Source organism: Lygodium microphyllum, chromosome 5, assembly GCF_053477565.2.
Source record: "Lygodium microphyllum isolate KBCC chromosome 5, Lygodium_microphyllum_v1.1.10, whole genome shotgun sequence".
NCBI lineage: Eukaryota > Viridiplantae > Streptophyta > Polypodiopsida > Schizaeales > Lygodiaceae > Lygodium > Lygodium microphyllum.
In genome coordinates this window covers 25,397,703-25,421,589 of record NC_141139.1, presented here as the reverse complement: position 1 = coordinate 25,421,589, position 23,887 = coordinate 25,397,703, and the positions used below count along the sequence as shown (strand labels likewise).

At 41.6% G+C, this 23,887-nt stretch overlaps 1 protein-coding gene across 5 annotated transcripts in view; it reads right to left on the bottom strand.

The window, feature by feature from the left end:
- LOC148035622 (ARM-repeat/Tetratricopeptide repeat (TPR)-like protein) overlaps nt 1-22,321 on the bottom strand; it is a 36,912-nt gene extending 14,591 nt beyond the window's left edge. For 2 of the 5 annotated variants that reach the window (XM_087677597.1, XM_087677593.1), the window contains exon 1: nt 22,101-22,321. The gene's annotated coding sequence lies outside the window, so the exon portion shown is untranslated. Of the gene's footprint in view, nt 1-21,547; nt 21,691-21,791; nt 21,846-22,100 lie in introns of all 5 variants that reach the window. The other 3 variants (XM_087677594.1, XM_087677595.1, XM_087677599.1) reach the window with 3 other exon arrangements.
- Nucleotides 22,322-23,887: the final 1,566 nt, after the last annotated feature.

The following is a 23,887-nucleotide window of genomic DNA, read 5'->3' as shown; positions in this document are numbered from 1 at the left end:
CCAATCTGCATCAAACATTAGTGCGGGTTTATCTTCCTGCAAAGCATCCTCACAATCCTTCAGGAACAAAATGCCCTGCATACGGTCTTTCCAAAGGTTAAAGCCATGACCATCAAACCATTTGATCTCCATCAAACTCTTGATGTCTGAACTGGAAGAAGTTGCAACCATTTTATCACGAACACAAGAGTAAATGCACTAATCTGCGGAAGCACAAGCTGAACCAGCACAATACCTTGTTGTTTTTCCTCAATCAAGAATAAATCTCTGTTGTTTGTACATTGACCGGCCACTACACAGGCAAAAGATGCAGAAATTTACCAAATTCTGCGCAAATTCCAAAAATTTCAAGTCTAAAATTGCATAAATGTCAGACAATCTGACCCAACTGAGCAAAACTTTGCCAATACATGAAAAGCCCCAAGTTTCTGGGATCCAATGTCAAGAAATTTTGCTCAAAGAGGCAAAATTTTGACTAATTTGGTAAAATCCCCAAATTAATTTGGGTAACCACTCGCAATGTCTGCAATTTCTGACTCGAAAGTTATTGGCAGGCATGAATGATCAAATCTGGGAAAAGCCCCAAATTTTAGGCTCAATTTTGCACAGAATTGAGACCTGTGCAGCCGTTGTGTGAACTCCCACCAAGGAGAAGGAATTGAAAAATTAAAAGAAATTTTGGTTTTAGAAGACTTGACGGGAGGTCATTGACCGTCACGTTACTGACAGCCCGATGGCGTCCGTTCCACTCACGCATCTCACACCTTACGGCAATTCTCCACGATGGCCCCCTCCGTCACGATACGGCGTCTCCTTGCCAAACAACGTCAGTCGCCTCACGTATTGACCACGCGTAGTAACAGGCGCCTGGTCCACGCCCACCTGCAGGAACCTCACGCTGGTCGCCAGCTGCAGCAAGTCGCCTGCCTATCACTTGCCTGTCTGTCGCTCGCCTGTCTGGCGCTCGCCTATCTGAAGCTCGCCTGTCTGAAGCTCGCTTGTCTGTCGTGAGCACATTAGTGGGCTTACTCACTGGATATTAACCCTGTCCCGCAGTCACTCGACTGCCCCTTGATCTCAGAAGTGCATAGAGTCTTAAGCCCTAATACCAATTGTTGGACGAAGAGGGGCACAGCTGAGAGAGATGGAGGTCGAGCAAGAGTGAACGAGTGAGTGTGACGGCTTGAGAGAGTGTGAGCAGAATAAAAGTACGAGACGATAAAAGTGTACCAATAATGTGTTGGTACACAAAGAATAAAATGTATTTATACTTAGGGCACGTAAAGGGTGCGTTCACATGTACAATGTGCGTGTACTATACACAGAGGTTACCGGGCCTTTATATCCCAACAATGACAACCGTACACTTGATTAATCAACCACCAAACAGGTCTTTTGGGGAGGGGAGGGGATCCAGCAAGAAGCATGGTCGGGCAAGCTACCTTCGTATACTCACTTGAGAGTATTCGACTACGAGGCATTTGTACACATTCGTAAGGAAGAATGCAGCAAACTCGCACCAAAGTCCTGCAAATGTATTTTTCTAAGATATAGTGATGAGGGTGAAATGGGATATAGATTACAGGATCATGAAAAAAAGAAAATTGTACACAGCAATGATGTTATCTTCCAAGAATATCGCATGCACCAACAGCCTGAAAAGACCGAGGAAGCCAAAAGGGTTGTATTCCGAGAAGATATACCGATAGGACAGCAAAGAATGCCTGCTGGATAGCAACAAATACTTGCTGTAAATGTCCCTGAAATGATGCTGAAAATGATCAGCAAGCTATTGCCCATGATGTATCACAATTTCAATAAGAACAGATGCCTTTGGAATAACCAAAATCGGCTATACAACATGCTAAACCTATAGAACAGCAAGTTGTTAATGCAGATTTGCATCAAATCTTGATCATTGGGTCCGTAGGTCGATCAAAATGCAAAGACAACCAGATAGGTTTATTCTTGGTGTCAATTATGTGCCTGATTATGTCATGTTGACAGATTGTGGTGAGCCATCATGCTTCAAGGAAGCAATGGACAAAAAAGACAACAAGAAATGTCATAAGGCTATGCTGACAGAGATGGAATCTCTTATGAAAAATGGCACTTCGGATTTGGTGCATTTTCCTAAATGGCAAAAATTGCTACCATGCAAATGGGTTTACAAAATGACAATCACTTTTAGTTCTTTGCCAAGGTACAAAGCATGACTGGTTGCTAAAGGGTGTAAGCAAGAACATGGAATTGATTTTGATGAAATTTTTTCTCATGTAGTCAAAATGACTACTTTGCGAACCATTTGGACTTGGTTGCATCTAAAAATATGGAACTCGTACAAATGGATGTAAAAACAGCATTCTTACATGGTGATCTCCATGAGGAGATCTATATGCGACAACCTGAGGGTTTTGTTGCAAAGGGAAAAGAGCATATGGCATATAAACTCAACAAGAGTTTGTATGGGCTAAAACAGGCACCACGAGAATGGTATCATAAAATTGTTACATTTATATAATCTCAAGGATTCCATAGATCTCAAGTTGATCACTGCTTATACACCAAGAAGGCAACAAATGGCAAACTTATTCTCTTGGTTTTGTGTCACAAGGACGTGAAAATTTGATGCTTTGCTTATGTTTAATTGACATTTCATTAAAGGATTAATCAAATGTGCAATTAAAAGATGCACATGTGTGGCACATGTGAGGTGCAAGCTACTTTTTTTACAGTTGAAGGCTGAAGAATCCTGTGAAAAAGATGGGTGTCAAAGGCAAAAGTTGTAACAAGTTACACTTGTTAGATTATAGGTGAATTTTGGTGTCAGTTTGCCCCCAGGACCATTAATTGGCCATTAAGTGTCAGCGGTGACACTAGGGACTAGGCATTAATTAATGGATATATGCTTGTCCAAGGGTCAATTAATGTATGGGACCACTTTGGGTTGCAAATGGCCTAGCCAATTAATATTTGGATGGGCAAGGTCAATTTTTTGGGTATGGATTAAGGGCTGAATTAATTTTCAGAATTAATTAATTTTGAAAATTAATTAAATGATTGGAAATTACTGAAAATGGATTAAGAAAGCTGCCACTTGGCAAAACTTTCCCATGCAAGTGGGGGAAAGGCTAAATAGGGCTGAAGGGAGAGGAAAATCTCGTTTTTTCATTTTGGAGTTGTTGGAAAGAGGTATTGGACTATTGCTGCCAGCTTTTGGGGCCATTTCCCAACCATTGGAGACCATTTTGGTGATGGAGATTGCAAATTCTTGATCTCGGGAAGCTGGCAATTGCTGCTGATGCACTTTCTCCTGAAGATCACAGTCTTGGATGCTCCTATTGTTGTTGGTGCATCCGTTTGGGGCTGGTACAACAGGGCAGCAACTGATTTTGATCAGTTCTTCACGACAAATCTCAGAATTTTCTCTCTCTACAGCATTCTCTCATCTCCTTCAGCCTATGCTTAGCCATTCTCAGTAATTCTTAGCCATTCGGAAGAGATCTCAGTCATTTTTGGTGGTCTGATCTATAATTTCTGTAGTAAACCCTAATTTACAGCAAAAATTAGGGTTTAGCAACCACCTTGGGATCCGTGCCAAAGATTGAAGGCTCAAGGGACTGAAATCAGCAGCTGATAATTGAAGATTATCAAGGGATTTCAGGAGCCAGCCCATCCCGAATTGCTTTGGGGCAGCATTTGGCCAGCCAAGGGTCAAATTGGAGAAGAAGTCCTGGGTGAATCAAGGGGCAAATGACCCAAAATGCTTGCTGGTCATTTACGACAGCAAGAGCAATTGGTTAGCAGAAGGAGATTGAAGAATCTCAAGTTATACTCCTTCCAATTGAATGAAAGCTAAAGAAATACCGCAAGGGGCGCCAATTTTGGGGCCAACAAGGTGTCTACTGCCCAAGAATGTTATGGTAAAGTGTGTATTTCATTTTATATGCATTTATTTATTGCTGTAATTAACTCTTAAATCAGGTTACCACCACCCATTCCAAGAAGGAAGGCTGGTTTCAGTTTTGTATGTGGATGACATGCTGATTGCAAGCAAGAACGTTCATACTTTAGACTCCTTGAAACAAAGCCTACATAGTAGCTTTCATATGAAGGATCTTGGTGAGGCCAATCATATTCTTGGCATGCGTATACTCGGGGATAGATCGCAAAGTCTTCTCTATCTGTCATAGCAAGAGTATGTTACTAAGGTTTTGCAACATTTCAATATGGAGGGAGGGAAAGCCATTGCCTCCATATGTGAAACTTAGTGCAAATGACAACCCTACATCTAATGATAGAAAGGCTGAGATGACCAAGGTTCCTTATGTTGTTGGTAGCTTAATGTATGCTACGGTTGCTACACGCCCTAACATTGTATTTACGATGGGAGTGGTTAGCAGGTACATGGCATATTCTAGCAAAAAGCATTGGAAAGCAATGAAGGGTATTATGAGATACCTTAAGGGCACAAAGGGCTTGTGCATCTACTTTGGGAAGAAGAAGTCATCTATTGTTGGCTTCACGAATTCAAACTATGGTGGTCATCCTAATTGCAGGAAGTCTACTTCAGGATATGTGTTCACGTTCATAGAGGGACCAACCTCTTGGATATCTAGGTTGCAGAAGTGTGTTGCATTGTCTACCACAGAGGCAAAGTACATAGCTGTCACTGAGGCATGCAAGGAGGCTTTATGGCTTTCACGTCTACTGAGAGAGCTTGACATTATAGAGGTTCCTATCCTTCAATGTGATAGTCAGAGTGCTGTCATGCTAGCACGGAATCCTATCTTTCATGCAAAGACAAAGCACATACGTATAAAGTATCATTTTATCAAGGATGTACTTGACAATAAGAGCATTGAGCTTGTCGAGGTACATGTAAATGATAACCCTACAGACCTTCTCACGAAGAGTCTTCTAGCAAAGCGGTTTGCTCATTACCGCCAAATGATGGGGGTTGGATAGTATATGTGTATTTGAGCTTTGTACATACATAGACTTAGCTGATTCTTCCCTCTACCTTCAAGCACGTTGCCTTTAGGTGGGAGGTTGTTGGGAATAAAGGGTCACCATGCCTTTTACTGTGTTCCGGTGTGCATGCACCCTTACACATGTACTATATATATATTATCAAAAACCTAAAGTGATACTTGAGATTGTATCCATATCAAGTCTTGTGCTCTCTTTGTCAATCTCTACTTTGCACTCACTCTCTCTCACTGTGTGAACCATAGCGTCGCCTGTCTCGATCCTCGCACACTCTATTGACAGCTGGGAGAGAGAAATCTCCTCCTCCAAGATACCATTCTGATAGGCCAACTTCACGTCCATCTCATAAACAAGCCAATAGTGATGAGCTGCAAGAGCCAAGATAGCTACATTCGAGCTATAGGCACAAAGGTCTCAAAGTAATCCAATCCTACCCTCTGAGAAAATCCCTTGGCAACAAGCCTAACCTTATGCTTGCAATTTGCAAGATACTTGGTTTTATAGACCCGCTCAATAGAATCGAACTCAACTTGCACAGCACTACGCCAAACCTCCTGTGCAAGAGTCTCATCAACTATAGTAGGCTCATGGTATTGAATATGTGACATAAGGGTATAGTTCCACAAAGTGAACTATCCCATTAGGCCTAAATCCTAGCTGATTTGCATGAACCAAGAGGTGACTCAAAAAAATGAGTAATCTCTAACTCCTGCATGAGCCTCTAATACCACCTAGGAATGGTGATAGGCTCATCTTGCTACAAATGAGACCGAGTAGCCTCCGATAACAGCAATCTGTACCTATCTATGAAAGGGACTCCTCCTCACTAAGGGAAGGTTAAATTCCTCTCGTCCAATGAAGAAGGGTCCCCCTTTGACGGCTCAATCCCCAAAGAAGAAACTTGAGGAGATGGAAAAGGGATAGAAATACTCAATGACAAGGTAGAAGAAGAAGCCATCAAAGGTCAAAGGGGAGAAGAAGAGGGAGACTATGTAGGAGAGGAAGGAGAGGGAGGAGGCGCAAACGAAAAAGGGTGCTAAACGGGTAAATTGGAAGGGGAGAGGAGGTCGATGGTTGGGGGCGGGTGGATGGGGTTTTTTTGGGGGGGGGGGGGGGGGGGGGGGCGGGGGGCGGGAGGCGGGGGGGGATAGGTTGATGATGAAGAACCACCTACAATAGAAGAACCATTAATTGGATCTTCAAAGGCCGCAACATCAAGCATCACATCCCTACTCGCCTCAATCTTTTGTTTCTTTGGGTCGTAGAGTTAATAGCCCTTCGTGGTCGCATTGTAGCCCATGAAGATAAGCTTCTTCAACCGGGGTTGAGTTTGCTCCTCCTTTTCTTCTTGTCCACATGAACATATGCATCGCACACAAAGATGCGCAAATGGGATACAAAAGGCTTTGTGCCAAAGAAAGCCTCACAAGGAGTCATATCCTTCAATGCTAAAGTAGAGGACCAGTTGAGAATATGAACCGCAGTAGCCACTACCTCACCCCAAAGGGAATGGGGTAAACTCTAATGCTCCAACATTGATCGAGCCATTTCTAGGATGGTCCAATTGGAGCACTCCACCACACCATTCTCAAATGGTGTGTTCGAATGGAAGTACTTCACCCAAATACCGTGATCCTTGCAAAACTGAGTAAACACATTAGAACAAAACTCGCCACCATGATCTGCTCCTACACCTTGAACCTTGAAATACGTTTACATTTCTGCAAACACCTTCCACTCTCGCATGAAGTTGGAGTACACCTCGCTCTTGTACTTCAAGAAACAAGGCCACACATAACATCTCAAATCATCAATAATCAGTATATGATACTTGGCCTTCCCAAGGGAGGCCATGCCCATAGGTCCACAAAGATTGGTGCAAACCAACTCGAGTAGTATAGAAGCCCTCCTAGAAGCAATATGTGGATGGGGGCTACCTAACACTAAGTATCCGAAGTTTATTTGCAAGAGAAAGCCGATGAGCAAACATCTTTTCATGATACAAAGACGCAAGATTAGACCATACTTCTGTCATTGTCTTCAACGTGCAAACATGCACTAGGATAAGATCGTGTAAGCTTATAAAAAGGAAGGATTGGGCTCTAGAGTTGAGCCAATCCCAAAGGGCTGCACAATCCATTGTTGTTTCCAAACAGGGAACGTCCACAAGACTCAGAATAGGTAAGGTAACAATACAAAGATGTAAGCTTAGACCATACTTCTATTGTTGTCTTCAACGTGCGAACATGCACTAGGATAAGATCGTGTAAGCTTATAAAAAGGAAGGATTGGGCTCTAGAGTTGAGCCAATCCCAAAAGGCTGCACAATCCATTGTTGTTTCCACACAGGAAACCTCCACAAGACTCAAAATAGGTAAGGTAATAAGCTCCCAAAGATTGAAAGTGTCAAGTATGCATTGCACCTTACACAACCAAAGTAAATAGTTGGAACCATCTAACCGGTCCTCTTTGGATGAAGAAAGAAAAACAAGCACCTGAGCTGGTGGTGCCATATGAGGCAATTTAAAGCTAGTAGAACGGGCTCTATGGGAAACATGCAGAGAGGGAGAAGGAGAAGGAGAATGGTGATCTGAACAATGAGACATGCACAAGAGGCCTTGGAGACCTCCATTTTTCACGATGATCATGATGATCTCCTTGTCAAAGTCATCAAAGCCATTGAACCGATGATAAGACATCTTCAACACCTACAAACACCCCCAAAAATCTGTGTTTTGTTGTAGATGGTCCTGAACAATGGAAATCAACTACACCTCCGCGAAGGAATGATTATAGATGCCCCGTCTAAGTCGTATACAGCAATTGTATGCAGAAAATCTGTGTTTCCAGCAAGGAGTAAATGGCTGAAAATTTTTGTTTTCAGCCTCGGGGTCTTCTCTTGATGTGGTAACCTCCATATTCTCGCTTTGACAATGATACCATAGGAGAGTGCACAAGGAAGAGAATCACACACACACACACACACACACACAGAGGTTGCAAGAGAGAAAGGAAAGAAATTTCCACTAATTGAAGAAGAATGCTGAATACAAAGGAGACGACTGATCAATACCTACACACAGCCCAAGGCATCAGTGAGGGCACCAAATCAAGCTGAAATGATGACAACAACATCGATGAAGACAGAGACAATGATGGAGAAGACTACAACCACTTGACGAGCACCTGTGAGGCAAAAAAAGAAAGAACTGATCTGCCCCAGCCAATGACCAGCTATAAATAGCTGAAAACCAGCAATCTGGCAGACCAGCTATCTAGGGCCACCAAAAATCTGGCCAACTTGCATTAAATGCAATCGACAACAACTGAAAAAATGTGCAAATGCTGATGTGGTAGCGCACTCCTAGGGCAGTCGAAAGGTGGCAAGGGCTGGAAACACACGAGCAGTGGCTGCACAAACTAAATATTGCCTGACAAACATAGAAAAAACACAATCATAGCTCCTATGTCTCCATCAATCTCTAACAGAGGCTAGAGCTCACAACCAAGAGATGACCTGCTGACACACTAAAACAAGCAAGCTAACACAATCACGGTTGGGAGCTGCCTTGATCGTCATTGTGATCATAAACAACATTGTCTTCTCCTCTAGCAAGATTGTGATCTAGATTGATCACGGTCACCTCTAGCAAGCCCACAACAAGATCATGAGTATGGAACAACATGAACATGAGCATGATTTGAGAAGCACATACTGAAGCATTTGTCATTGAGTGAGACCAAATCAAGGCTGATCATGACAGATCGAGAGAGTGTCATGGATTGAGCAAGATCTTGATTGCAAATATGAATTGCAAAAGTGTGTTTGATAGCACATGAGGTTGGAATACCATGCGGATGCACTTCAGCAGCCATACCTTGTACACAATCATTTTAGCCTTTGGGTTCTCTTTCCTTTTGCTCGATCTACGCAATTAGGACATAGTATCTTACACCTCTCTTTTGCAACAATGCTTCCAAAGTTGTCATATTCGTATCTAGAGTGAGAACTTTTGTTTTTGTGTTTCAAGTAATTTCTCGTGTTGTCAATTCCTCTTGTAAAGCAAAGGTCTTTCTGTTAAGTCTTGTGCGCACTTGTTGAGGCCTCCATCTCTCATTGCCTAGACGTTGTGTCACAAGGACATAAAAGATTGATGCTTCGCTTAGCATTTGATTTAGAGTTTAAAAAAATCTGCAAATGTGACTTGTACATGTATATTAATTGATTAATTAATGCCAATTCTAGGGCTAATGAGTGCTCATAGATACTCGAGTTGTAAATTGGCCTATCCAATTTATTTGTTGGCTGATCAGAGCATTTTTATGAGCAAGAAATAATTGTTAAACTTAATAATGCTGAAAAATGGATTACAAAGGCTACCACTTGGTAAAACTTGCCGATGGAAGTGGGTAGAAGGCTGTTGGAAGCTAGAGAGAGTTCATTCCACCTTAGTACAGGCTGAGAGAGAGAAAGGAGCAACTGCCATAGCTGCAATAGGGCATTCTAGGCTAATTACAGCCAAGACAAGAGCCAATAGGAGTTGGGGACCTGCCCAAGAGGGCCTATAGCAGCTAGCAACAGCATGCTGGGCGAGTAACAATCCATTTTTGATTCCCAAACAGCAGACAACAACAGCCAATGCACTTGGGAACAAGGTAGCAACTACTTTGATCAGTTTCTCGCCATGAAACTCTAAAATTTCTCTCTCTACAACATTCTCTCTCATCCTCTAGCTATTTCTCATCTTTGCTTAGAAACTTCCAACAATTCTAGCCATTGGAGGCGCAGATTTTGTAGAATCTCTACTCTAAAGCCTAATTTACAACAAGAATTAGGATTTGACAGACATCTCAGGAAGTGTACTCAAACTTGCAAGCCTAGAACTGAAATTAAGGAATTTTAAGAGAGTCAAGAGCCCAACCAACCAACAGTAGTTTGCAAGCCTAGCCTAGGACTTGAATTTCAGCACCTAAAATTGAGGAATTTCAAGAGATTCAAGAGCCCAGCCAACGAACAATGATTTGGGGCTGAGTTTGGTATCCCAAGAAGCATGATGAAGGCTAATTCCCTAAGCAAACCAAGGGGCAAATTGGTTTGCGACAACAAGAGGCATTTGGAGAGCAAAATAGATTCAAGGAATCTCAATGTACTCCATCCATTTGCAATACAAGTTAAAGAGATACCGCAAGGGGTGACAGTATTGGGGCCAACAAGGTGTCCAATGTCCAAGATTAAGTGGTAACATTTGCGTTTCAATTTATGTAAATTTATTTACTTATAGTAATTAGAGTTAAATCGAGTCATTATCAACCTTTCCCCAAAAGGAAAGGCTGGTTTCAAGCTATCTCAATCTGAAAAAAAAAGAGCGGGGGGGGGGGGGGGGGGGGGGGGGTGGGTGCAGTCGGAGAGAAGTTACGGCTTGCTTTGTGTGTGTGTGTGTGTTTTTTGCAGGACAGGTGTTGTCAGACACTAGTCTCAGAAATTCACAACCTAGAGAAAGAAGAAGACTCACTATACAACCTAGAGAAAGATAAGAGAACTCAAAGGCAGCAACAATTCTCCAATCTTAATTTACAACAATAACATGAATCTGTACGGGGTAAAAGGCTGCTGCACTCCAGCCTCAAGCACAATCCTACACTCTCACATGCTCGGAATCCTTAAAGATGCTATGCTAATCTGTCCTAGACAGACCACAATCAGCCCACAATCAGTCTCAAAACCAGTCTGGCACAATCTGTGACTGTTGACGGCTTCACTATGCATAAACACTCCTACTTCCCTCAATTCATGGACACTCCTGTTTGCTCTGTTAAAGACTGCTGCTGTTAATGATTGCTTGTTAATGACTCTCCAAGCTATGATCCACCCTCCTAAATAGACCTCAAAACTGCAAGTGTCCAACCAAATCAACAATGAGAAAAGACCCCTTATGTCATGGACCTCACTTCACGGAAAACTCCCCAAACTACTTTAATCACTGCTTCTGGATCTTGAAATAGCATCATTGAGCTTCATGAAAGATCGACTCACGCTAGCGCACAGCCTCCTCCTCTTGCTGCTGCTTTGCTTTATGGATATTCTTCAAACTTGCTTCAATTACTGAGTGCATATCCATGGTCAGCTAACTGCCACACAATTCTTTGCAGAAGTCTCGACTACACACTTGGAGATATTGCTGGCAAGCTGCCATGGACTGTCTCAAATGGCATCCACTTGGTAGATGCATGAATTTGATTCATTAATTGCACGCCAACCAATGGCAAGTACTCCTCCCATGTTGATTGATGATCTTAACAATAGAAACAAAGCATAGTAACAATATTACGATTGAAATTATATCAATTTGCACATATCAAGTGATGGAAAGAACTAGCTGTCACAAAACAAGAGAGGAAGAGAACTTGTATTCTTTTTAAATAATTTGTATAGTCAATTATTTATGAAATCATTCCTTTGTCATTAAAAGAAAACTAGAACATTGCATTAGAGCTGACCACTGATAAGTGTTTACAGGTCATAGTGGACCCACACAATGGATAAGAAGAAAGATAGTACACACTTCTGCCTACATGACCCAATTGTTACAATGCAAGTCCCTTTGCAAACTTGTGTGAGGATTTCAATATTGTTTTTGTATTGTACTTGAAAAGAGCTTCACATAGCACCTACATTCTAATTCTAAAAAATAGAGAAAACATTCTAAAAATAGCACATTTGTATTCTATCTCTGATTACTATATTTGCTTGGTTCTATTCTTGATCGTTCTCAACCCAAAAAAGGAAGGCTGTATAGAAGAGACGAGTGCCAGAACACTTCTCACACAAGCTTCCAATTGTCCCACCACTTGCCACACCTCATGACATGTGATTGGACACTTGCCTTGAGCCATTCCACTGTCCCTCTTTGTACTAAGTCTCCCTTTCTCCTATAAAAAGAGCTAATTTCCTCTCATTCTACATCAAATTTCCTTGCTCTAAACTCATGTTTAAAGCTGAAGATAGCCCCAAGTTTGACCCTGGCAATTTCCTTCATCAACCTCCACTCCATCACCAAATCTCCCAATTTTTCTCTTCTCACTATTGTTTTACAAAACAATAGACTTCTAAATTCATTACAACCTCCTATTTGAGCTCTTCTTCCATTACAAGATCAAGAGGGAAGCCATATGACATACTTCTAATCAACAATAAAGAAAAACTCATTCTTCCTCTTCCTCCTCTCGTCTTGTAAAGAAATCAACTATTATTGCACTAGCTATAAAGAAATACTCGAACACAAAATACAAACATAATCACAAGATAAAATATAGACTAATAATAAAATCCAATAGGGTTAGGGTACCTCACAGACAATGAACACAAAAGATAAATGGATGAATAAATAGATATGATGCTCAATGCAATAAACGCACTATGTAGAGTGAGTACAAAACCTCAAACTCCCATGTCTCTGAATTACCAAGTGCTAAAGATAGTTGGTCACCACTACAAACTGAGGTATCCACCAAGGACGAGTGTAGACACTGGTGGAGAAGTAGGTGCCAACAAGAGAATGACCTAGACACGAGATTTGGGCTGAGTGGACAAGCTGTCTTCTACTTATAGATGAGTTGATTCTCCCAAATTAAGGTTTGGCTTATGGAACACAAATACTCTCAACGAAAGTTTAGTAACAATTAAGTTTTGGGGCTATAACAAAGAGCTAATCAATATACAATGCATTTTTAGCTCAACACCCCCTCTCAGGCCCAAAATTGAAACCAAGGACTGTAAAGCATAGCTCAACTCATAAGTAGCCCAAGGCATCCCACCTCTAAGCAACGGGAGTATCCAACAAAAGGATGCATATTGACTACCCAATGGCCTACCAACACTACTAAGGCGGATCATTATCTTACCTTGGGAGTCTACATTTGTGACCTGCGGCTGTTGTCCAAACTACCACATCATCATACATGAGTTTTTACTACCATCAACCTACCACATCATCATATCTACATTTTTGCTGCCCTCAAGCTGCCACATCATCATCAGCTTGCTGTGTTTGCAGTTTTCTCTCTCCTCTACCTGTCTGACGCACCACACACTTCTGCGTTTGCTACTGTCCAATATCTGGAGGCTGCCTTGCTACATTTTGAGATCCATTAGGAGTATGATACACTCTCTCGCTCAACATCTCTGCCTCAATCCCCCCAACACGAGTTCGGGGTACAATTTTCATTTATGCATAGTTGATTTGTTGCATAAGCATTGTATATTCAGTATTCAATCATTCATTCAGATTCCACAGTTTTCATTTTTTTTTTACTTACCCTAACCCTAACTATGTCCTTTTGAGTTTATGCTTTGTTGTACGATTTCATTTATGTTTTTGCATTAGGGTATTTCTTCACATGGTATCAAAGCCAAAGATTCTCTTCCATGAGACCTCGGCCTTTGATCAAGAAGCCCTTTACAAAGGCAAGAACAACAGGAGGGCAAGATGACTTCAAACACATCTTCAACATATCATCATGATACTCTTGAGCCTAGCACATCGAGACATGAGACGAAGTGGGCTTCACAGAAATTGCAGATTTCTCTACCGTAAACCCTAATTTACAGTAGAAATTAGGATTTAGCAACAGCCTCGGGAAACGTGCCAAAAATTGGAAGCTCCAAGACTTGGATTTTTCAAGGCTGAAGGTGAATTTCAGCTAAATTCAAGTGGAGGACTAGCCAGCCATTGAATTTGGGGCATTTCCATCGTCTATGAAATGGGTGAAGGCCAATTAAGTGCTCGACTCAAGGGGTAAACAGATTCAAGACTTGTTGGTCACTTAGGACAGCAAGGGGAGTTTGGATTGCGAAGGGGATCGGGAGAATCCCATTGTAAATCACCTTTTTCTTCAATAAAGCTAAAGAAATACCAAAAGAGGCGCCAATTTTGGGGCCAATCGAGTGTGCATTGTCCAAGATCAGTAGGTAAATTTGTATTTTCAGATTTGCATTAATTGTTTGCTGTTGTAATTGAGTTGTAATCAAGGATTTACCACCCATCCACGAAAGAAAGGTTGGTTGCAACAGGTGTCTCGAGGGCTAATCAGCCGATATGGATCTTTCCCACATAGCACATTGATGAAGAAGCGGAAGCTTCATTAAGGCAAAGACAGTGACAATTGACGCAAATTAAGCCGCAAACTCGAGCAAGGCTGAATCCACATGAGCATCCGTTTGCGCAAAGAAGGGAAAATGGAGGCATATGATGCTGAAAGGTGGTGGACCAAATCATCACCTTGTGGAGCTCGAAACCGCATGCAGTCGAGTACTCCTCTCTTGCAGTTGAGTGTTTCTCTTCATCCATCTCGCGGAGAAAAATAATTCAACAAGCTGTACCAAGAGTTGGAGATACACAAGGCCTCTAAAAAATATCTGGATTTGGATCTTGCAAAACATTGCATTGAGCTTGCTGGACTTATTCAGGAGCTGGCTGATCACGTCACCAATGAGCAAAGCTGGAAGCATAGCTGAGATACAAGGAGTGAAGAAGCAACTGGCCAATAGCAGCTAAGCATAAAGACCTCAGGGACTTCCTTTATAATATGCCATTCAATCAACTTGTTTTATGGTTGGAGTAATTGAGCTTTGTGTCTCAACAAGGCCATGTTGCAATCAATGTTTCTATCAACTTCCGTAGGCTACTTATAATCCTAACTTGACATAAGAGCAAAAACACTAACAAGGAGTCTTTTGAGTGTGTCTCTTACCCAAAACCCTTAGTCCATGTGTTTGCCTTGAGTTGAGTACTTTTCATCATCCTTTGCTCCCATCTTGCAAAGCATCTCTATGACGAGCGACTTTCACGAACTTCCGTGCATATTCCGAGCGACAACACGTCCCAAGGCAACTGCTAAACCCTAATTTTTGCTGTAAATTAGGGTTTACAATAGAGATTCACCCAAAATCTCCACCTCCAATGGCTAGATTGCTGTAAAACTTGGAGCAAAGTTAGAAAATAGCTAAAGAAAGAGAGAGAATGATGTAGAGAGAGAAATTCAAAGATTTGTCGCAAGAAATTAGTGAATAAGCTACTAACCCAATTTTCTAGTCCCAAAATGGACCCACCAAGAGCAAAGGGAGCATCAGAAGCTATAATCTTAAGGAGAAAGTGCATCAACCACGATCACTAGCTTCCCTTGGTCAAGAATATGCAATTGTCTTTACCAAAATGGTCTCCAATGGCTGAGCAATGGCTCCAAAAGCAAGTAGCAACAGCCCAACCTCTCTTCCCAACAGCTCCAAAATGCAAAAACGAGATTTCCTTCAACCCCAATTCAACTTTTTCAAACTTGCATGGGCAGGTTTTGCCAAGTGGCAGCCTTGTAAACTGAATTTCCAGCATTATCCACATTATAGAATAATTATTTTGGTGCCCAGAAAAATAGTCTAACCAACCATTAATTAAATTGGCTAGGCCACTTCATCTCCCAATTGTTCCAGTGTCATTTTTTACCATCAGATCGGCATTAAGTTCCATTAAACACCACATCTCTAGTGTCACCAACAAACACTTATGGCCAAATATATGAATTAAGCCAATAACTAGCACCAAATACCACCTGGCATATTTTAAGCCATTTTAGGCAAGTCAACCAATTTTGGTGGTGATTGGCTATTTTGGCAACACAAGACATTCGTCTTCTATCTTCTGCTAGTGCTGCTGGCTCCACACTCCGTCTTTGACTCCAGTGTTGTCATCATTTCCAGCCTGATCTAGTGCCCTCACTTATGCTTGGGCTGTGTGCACAGACTGATCAGTCCATCATTGTATTCATTTTAAAGAAAGATGGCAAGGGGCACTAGTTTTGGGACCAACAAGGGTGTCTAATGCACAACATTGAGTGCTAGAATTTGCATTTCAATGTATGTGAATTTTATACTTGCTATGATTAGTACTTAATCAGCCACCCTTTCCACAAAGGAAGGCCGGTTTCATATAACCTATAACTTTTTCAGCAATTCTTACCTATTATGGCTTACTCCAATGGTGACACCACTAGATCTAGCTCTCAAGATAACAAGAGACCTAGATGGACCACCCCATGAGGAGCATGACTAGAGACAATCAGTCAGGAAATTGATATGGCTTTCCATTTACAAACCCAACCTTGCCTATCCTACTGTTATCATTGCACAGTATTTTAATGCACTTGAAACTTCTCTTTAGAGTTGTGGTATGAAGATCTTAAGATATCTTTCTCGGACTTATCAATTTGGTTTGCAGAACAATCATTGGCTGGCATTTTAACTAGTAAGGTTTCATTAATTTTGACTAGGTTGGTGTCCCATGGTAGGTATTTCTTCTCTCTTGATTATGCTTTATTTAATTGGATTAGCAAGAAGCAAGAGACCATGGCTTCCTAGAAAAGTTGAGGCTACATACGAGGCTCCTCATGCCACCACTAAAGCTATGGAAAGTCTATTGGGTGCTTTTGCTGCGGCACAAACGATCATACCACAGAAGACTATGGACTTGGATCTTTGCTCCCCACACCACCAGAGCACACGCGTTTACTACCAAGCGCTCTTTCTGTCACCTCTCCCTTCTAGGCCACATAGACGGTTCTACATCAACTATTAGAATATTACGCTCAAGGCAACAAGACGCATCAGATGTGCACTAAGTGCCACAACCTCTTAGAGCAATCACCTACATCTTTGCTGTCAAATCACCTCTCTCTACCTAAAGACAGTGCTCTCCACCTAGCATCAACCTCTCGCACTGTGTTTCGCAGCCTAACACCTCCCTAGCATTGGTGATGGCTCTGACAGGCACTTGCTACCTTAGACACCTACGTTTTTGGCATTTGCAATTCCTATTCCATTAGGGGCTGAATCTCCTCATTTACCAAGCCATCCTATTGATCCTCACCTTCCGGAGTATGCATTCGTGCTGGTGATCTTCTTCCTCCACTCCAACAAAATCTAAGGACTATGTTTCCCTCCCTCAATAGTTGTCCTTCCATCTTTAAATTACCTTTGATATACCATTGCCCAAAGGACTACGTTTTGCTCCCTTCACTGTGCAGATTCTCTACAGGTGTTGACGCAACATCAAACAAGACCGAGCAGTTATCTTTAGAGCTTCCGCTCTACTATATTAGCTGCGTTCACTTGGCATGATTCAATGCTTCTTCTTCTTCTTCTTCTTCTTTTGTGTTTTGCATATACACTCTGTGTTTCCCCCCACAAACCTTACTGCCTTTCTAGTTTGCTTTCACAAAAGTCATTTCTTGACACCATGGACTATCCCGCTATCATCCATATCAACATCAAAAATGCCATAGCACTAGGTAGTATTGTGCCTTCTAGAACCAAGAATGTGGGGATCCAGTTCCACTTATAAATAAATAGAGTAGGTAATAGACCACTAACAGTGGGTTGATACTTGTATCTTCAATGGGCAACTATGTTAATCTCCTTTTAAAGACGGTTAACCAACCGATACTCAAGTACTTACACAACGGCATTGGTCTTGGTTCTCCTCTCTCTCAAGCATCAACATGAGAGGCGTGGGGCCTCCTTAGCTCTTCTATCACCATTGGTGTCAATATGCTAGGAGGGGGAATGCTTCCTCTCTTTGTATCTACAAGGTTGAATTGTCATCTCTCTTCAACAACTCCCTTACCCATGTGTACATTGATGATCATTATAAAAGGACACTTGGACAAGTGAACAATTCCCCTACGAGGATATTACCCAAGTGGCAGTGCCCATTGCACTAGCCTTTGTGTATTTCCTCTTGCATTAACCTTTGCATCATCATTGCATACATATGTATATGGTGGGCATTTGGAATGGATGAAAACCCAAGTTAGACATCTCTCTCATTGAAAACTCATCAAGGATATGAAAACCACATTTCACCTCATTGACCAGACAATTACAAGCATATTGCTCACTTATAGATCCCAAATTGGCCAAAGGTCACTTTTGCAACTTTCATACTTTTCCTCATCAATTCCTCTTCAACCGCACCTTAACGAGCTAGTCTTGCACAATGATACTCTCTAAAGAGTCTAAATTCTGTCTCTTTCTTGAACCATACAGAGGACCAAAAAGAAGATCTCTTGTCGCCTTTGCGATCTTGATAGGCCCTAGTAGCCCAAAGTGGCACCCTTTGCCCAATGTGTCGGTTTTTTTGGGGTAGAAATACTTTTAGTCTAGCCACGAGACCCTCTCTCAAGATCCCATTTTGCGCTTGAGGGAAGGTATTAAGCCACATAATTAGCCCTTAATTTGATATATATTTATTAGCTAAATAATCGACTCTCAAACAACTGCAAAATATTATTTTAATCAATTATTCAATTAAACACAAGACACATTAGGGAAAAATGGCCCTATGAAGGGGGTCAATTTGTGAACCGCCCCTTTTATCCTTAACCCCAATCCTAACTTATCCCTGACCCTAACCATAACTTGTTCAACAAAAGGTGTTATCCACTTTTAAACATGAATCATAGCCAATCTCCGTGCCCTTAGGCTAATCACTCAAGACCCACAAACAGTCTCTACACTACAACATTCAATTATTGCTCTTCACCATCTACAGCAGCTTGTCCTCTCTCATACTACCTCTACACACTCCATACCTATTCTACAATGCCATCATAATCATTCACAACTCAATTTGTTGGTTGTTTGCAACAAGTCGACACTTTAATTGCTATTGTGATAGTCCTACTTTGGTGTATCAGCTAAAACCAATCTTCCTTCTTGGAAAGTATGGTAGATGACCTAATTCAACACAAATTACAGCAAGCAACAAATTCACAAAACTGAAAATGCACACTTTGCCACTTAATCTTGAACAACCAACACCCAATTGGCCCAAACAATTGAAGCCCCTTGCGGTATTTCTTTAATTTGTATTGTGCAAAAGGTTGAACTACCCTAAGATATGAACTGATCTCCTTCAATCTTCAATAAAATGGTTGTTATTATAAATGACCAGCAATAGCAATAATTAATTCGCCCCTTGATTTGACTAGAGATTGGACACAAATTGTTCCTTGGGCTCTTACATGTGGGCCAAATCAAATGGGAATGGGCACATTCTTTAGATCAATTGTAAATTCTCAATTCACAACTGCTAATCTAAGTACAGGATCTTCAATTATAGGGCATAAATCCCAAGGTGGCTAAGAAACCCTAATTACTATTGTAAATTAGGGTTTCAACAACAAAAATCATATCTGCTCTTCACCGAGGGCTGGAATATGCTAAGAGTTGTTGAGGAATACCAAAGAATGAGAGAAAATCAACTAGAAAGAGAATCTTTTGAACGGTAGTTATGATGGCGATTCTAATGGCACCAACAACTTCAGAAGGGGGATAAAACCCCAGTACGACTGAATCCTCCTCTTCTATCGCCACCTTTCATTGAGGCAGAGAAGAAAACCTGCTGCCCATATCCTGATGCATTGCCCAATCTATTCTCGCTTGATCAGCCAGGTTATCATCAGCCTCAAGGCAGCATTTGGATGCCGTTGCTTGCTGCTCCTGGGTCTTCTACTGGCTCGTACAGCCCCCAATCTGCTCCTGGTTGGCTAGAAACCTCTCTCACAACAGCTCTCCACCTCAAGAATGGCTGTCCCACACTTAACTAGCCCCAAACAACCCTCTCTCAGCTTGCATGGGCAAATTTGCTAAGTGGCAGCCTTCCAAAAGCAAATTTTCAGCATTTAATTTCTGAGTCCCCTTTAAGTAACTAAGTAAGGTTCCAAGACAATGTAAGGTTCTAACCCCTTTGGAACTTTACATTGTCTTGGACATGAAAAATACACATCCCAAGTTGCAGCACCTGTTGTTCCAAGCCTCTCTTCTCTAAAGGACTGCTGTGATTGTAGTCACTGCTGCAATCTCTCTTAGAGACGTCATCCTTCATCTTCACTATTGAGAGACAATGGCCTGTTGTATCCAGGATCTGCTCTAAGGGAGACACTCCTTGGCATTCCTCAGCCAACTTCCAAAGACAATAGATGTTGGACAGCCTCCCACTCCATTGAGCTCACTTGGTTGTGCTTGATTCATTATGCTATCAATTTGTCCTTTGAATTATTGTGCACTTCTTCTTCTCTCCCAAGCCTACTGTTTGAGTTTTTTCTATCTTAGTCATGAATTGTCGTACACACTACATTTTCTCCATAAACTTCACACAATGCATCTTCAATGCCCAATGGCTTTTTCCTTATACACAATGGCCAACAGTGCAGAGTTTGCAAAGTTCCTTGATGCATGATGAGTTGCTGCTCTTGTTCATCCAAGAAGTGAGGCAAGTTGCTTTTTGTCGCACAACAATAGCCATCTAAGCAATGTTTTTGCTTTCCAGATAGGAGCCCTCTCTTCAGTCTCTGCATCATAATGATCAATCCGAACACTGAATCAGGCTGTAAATCAGCAATGACAGGCTGCTATATTGAGTGATTTATAGCATAAGATTGAGTAGGAACGTGCTCAACAATCTTAGGGGCTAATCAGAACAAAGGCATCAATGTGCCAAATACATCTTCAGGCCCAACAGTAGGCTGTTTTGCATTCTAGAAACGGAATTTCAGCATTTTCAGCAAAGACGTCTCTACCAACAACAACCTTCACTGTCTGCTGTGTATTGTGAGTCTTATGGGCAGGCTGTTGAGACCTGGAGAGGAGTGAGAACATCCATATTCAAAATTCAGACCTTAAAGACCCTATTTCCCCCTCCACAACCTCTTTCTGGGGATGGTATAATCTTGTGATAACATTTGGAAAACCAAAAAGTTGACTGGAGAACTCCATAACCTAGCAAAGCTCATTTGCCAGCTCTCATAATCTTCCCTTCGCTGGCATTTATGTGTCGTGCACAATGTAACAACATAATTGAAATCACTTACATGCATTAACTTTTTCCCTAGATGTGTCTCTTTGACTAACTTCCCAACTGTTCAACCCTTCCAAGTCACCCTAGAACCACTTTCCTCTAGCAAGTGAAAGTGCTGTAAACCAAGACTAAACTGCACCTAGGTATTGATCTATAATCAAGAATGGCATAAAGATGATGACCAGAATCCATGCTGCGATTTGTTCCTGCTCTGGAATGGTGTGCAGCCACCTCCTCATTCACCACGATCAAATAGAGGCAAAAACAAACATGAATTCAAAATAATGTTTCATTTGAGTCTATATAAAGGCACTGGTGAAGTTTCCTCTTATAAGCCAGTTTTATAAGATGCCGTATTGCTGTCAGTTGCAAAGAAGAGCTGCAACTTATGCAAATTTGACAACAAGAAGGTAACAGAAGCATTGATCCACTTTCACTAATGTGCAAATATGACTTTGGAGCACCAATTCCTTGAACCTGCACATTGCAACAAGATCCGCATGTCCAAGTGAGGGGAGGTAATCGTAAGACCGGCATGAGGCGAGAGAAAAATTGGACAAAACCAAATCCAAAAGGCAGAATATGCACAATCAAAGCCAAAAGGGCCCAGCATTAATTCTGATCCAGCAACTGGTAAGGAGAAACACTACCTCGATTGAATCACACATACTCTGCCACTACCGTGCTTGCCCCATGACAAGGAGATACAATTCTTCGTCCAAAGCAGCTACTTGAGGGTAAATATCAAATGGGATGCATTTTCCACGCACTCTTTAGTATGTCTAACATGTCCCTATCATACTCACAAAAATCTGAATGTTTAGCAAACACCTCAGGAACGCAGCATGTAGGCCCTAATTAATTCAACTCCTCGTTGCAGAGTCCACAAATTACCTTTCAAAAATATCAGAGAAACCCTTTGTACGAGACAGCACCAAAATCTAGCACCTGTCACTCCATTCCTCAGTTACGATTAAAAGTTGATGAAGCAAAATCAAGCAATGCAATGCTTCAAACAGGGAATGGATGAAAAGAATGCTAAGAAACAGACTAAAGTTCGCACTGCTGAAATGTTAGTGTACGAGATGTGTGAAATGCGAGGGGAAGGATAAGTAATTGTTATGGCAAGGTGAAGAAATGTCAATTTCTTGTGGCAATCTAATCAAACAAGAAAATGTGAGATACTGAAGACGTTCGAACTACCTTAAAAATGCGAAAAAGAGGTGGATTGGAAGGGTTGGACACCCCGATGCTCGAGCTCTGCAACAGGGCAGGAAATTTAGGGTGAGTATGAGACGACAACCACCTGTAAAAAGGCAGTACTGCACTGCCAAGAGAGGATGGTGTGATGGTGGAAACCTGCTATCCCCTCCCCCCCCCCCCTCTCGGTGCGCGTACCTTACCCTGTGGTAAATAAGAGTGAAAGGTAAGCCCGGGAACAATGAAAATTAATTATCCATCTTCCATTTAAAGAGAATTGTTTCTCGTAATTACTATTATGATTATGAACAAATATTACGTGCTTACAAAACTTTAACTGCAGGTACAATAACTCTTGCTTACAACTATTACGGCTTTAATGAGCAGCTGGATGCTAAACTGGTTCTAAGTTATTCCTGGTGATCGTGGAAAAAAGGATGACCAAACTCTCAAGCTATGGAATGTAAGGAGAGTCATGATGCTCAAGCAGGTCTAGAAGCGCAAAAATGAGCTTGCTTTTGGTAGGTGTAAGAGGACTTGTGGGAGAGGGTTAGGAGGGAAATCCTAGTAGCTCTCCATGCATCGTGTTTTGTTGGATACGACCTTCAAGGTATTTTACAAAGCTATGTCTAAGGCATAAGAACTCTTCTTGAGAATGGCCCGCTAGTGGCTATGTACATACTTTACTCTTTTCAATAATATATTATTCAAACCCCTTCCCCGAGCTCCCCCAATTCTCTCTCTCTCTCTCTCTCTCTCTCTCTCTCTCTCTCTCTCTCTCTCTCTCTCTCTCTCTCTCTCTCTGTATGTATGTATGTATGTATATATGTATATCTCATGATTGTTCATTGTGTGTTTACCCCTCATCACTATCACACAAGAGTGACAATTCCCCAAAGTAAGAGATCAATGGCTCAAGAATCACTCGAACCTTTCAAAGGTGTACATCTACCATTCATGAGTCGAAAATAGTAACCCGTGCAAAAAGTGGACTCGTGATGGGGCACGTGAGCAAGAAAAGGTTGTGAGATTGCTTAGCTTTAAACAAGGCTCTAAATTTGTGCAAGAAAAATAAGCTCAATGGATAGGTAATTTGTGTGTAAATGAAGTGTTCATGGACTCAAATCTTAAGTGCACGGTGCACGACTTACCAATATCACACAACATAGGTTGCTGCTTTTGCGTGGATTATTGGATTGCCTCAATATGCATGCACCACACTTTGGCCATTGATCCCATCTCTCTTGCTTGTGTGAGATAGTGAGATGAGGCTTACTGACCTTAAACCATAAGGTCAAGGCATGCCGTGAAAATGGAGGACACTAAATATTGAGATCAAATGCCTCGATAGAGGTTTCAAATGTTTGTAGTGAGGCATAACAATAGTGATATGTAGCCAAAAAAACTTGTATTCTGCATGATGCAACTCAACATTCAACACGACTAAGCATAAAAGTGCAAAGAAGGTTAAAGAAACACTCATAGATTTATTAAATATGTATATTGGATCCATGAGGTAGTGACATCATCCGAGCTTTGAATCCATGCCAATATATTCCCATCACCACACACAACCAACTGACCAACTACACACACTCTTGTTAGTCTGTTGACCCATTATTAGGCTAGTTACACACTGCCATAGGCACTGAAATGGGTGCCCATTTTGTGAGGACACATAGACTGATGGCAAGCATTCATCTTGTTCACTACCCTTTTCACATAAGGCAATAGACACATTTTAATGTTAAAATGGCAAGCATGCATGTGTTTAATGGTATTCGAATGTC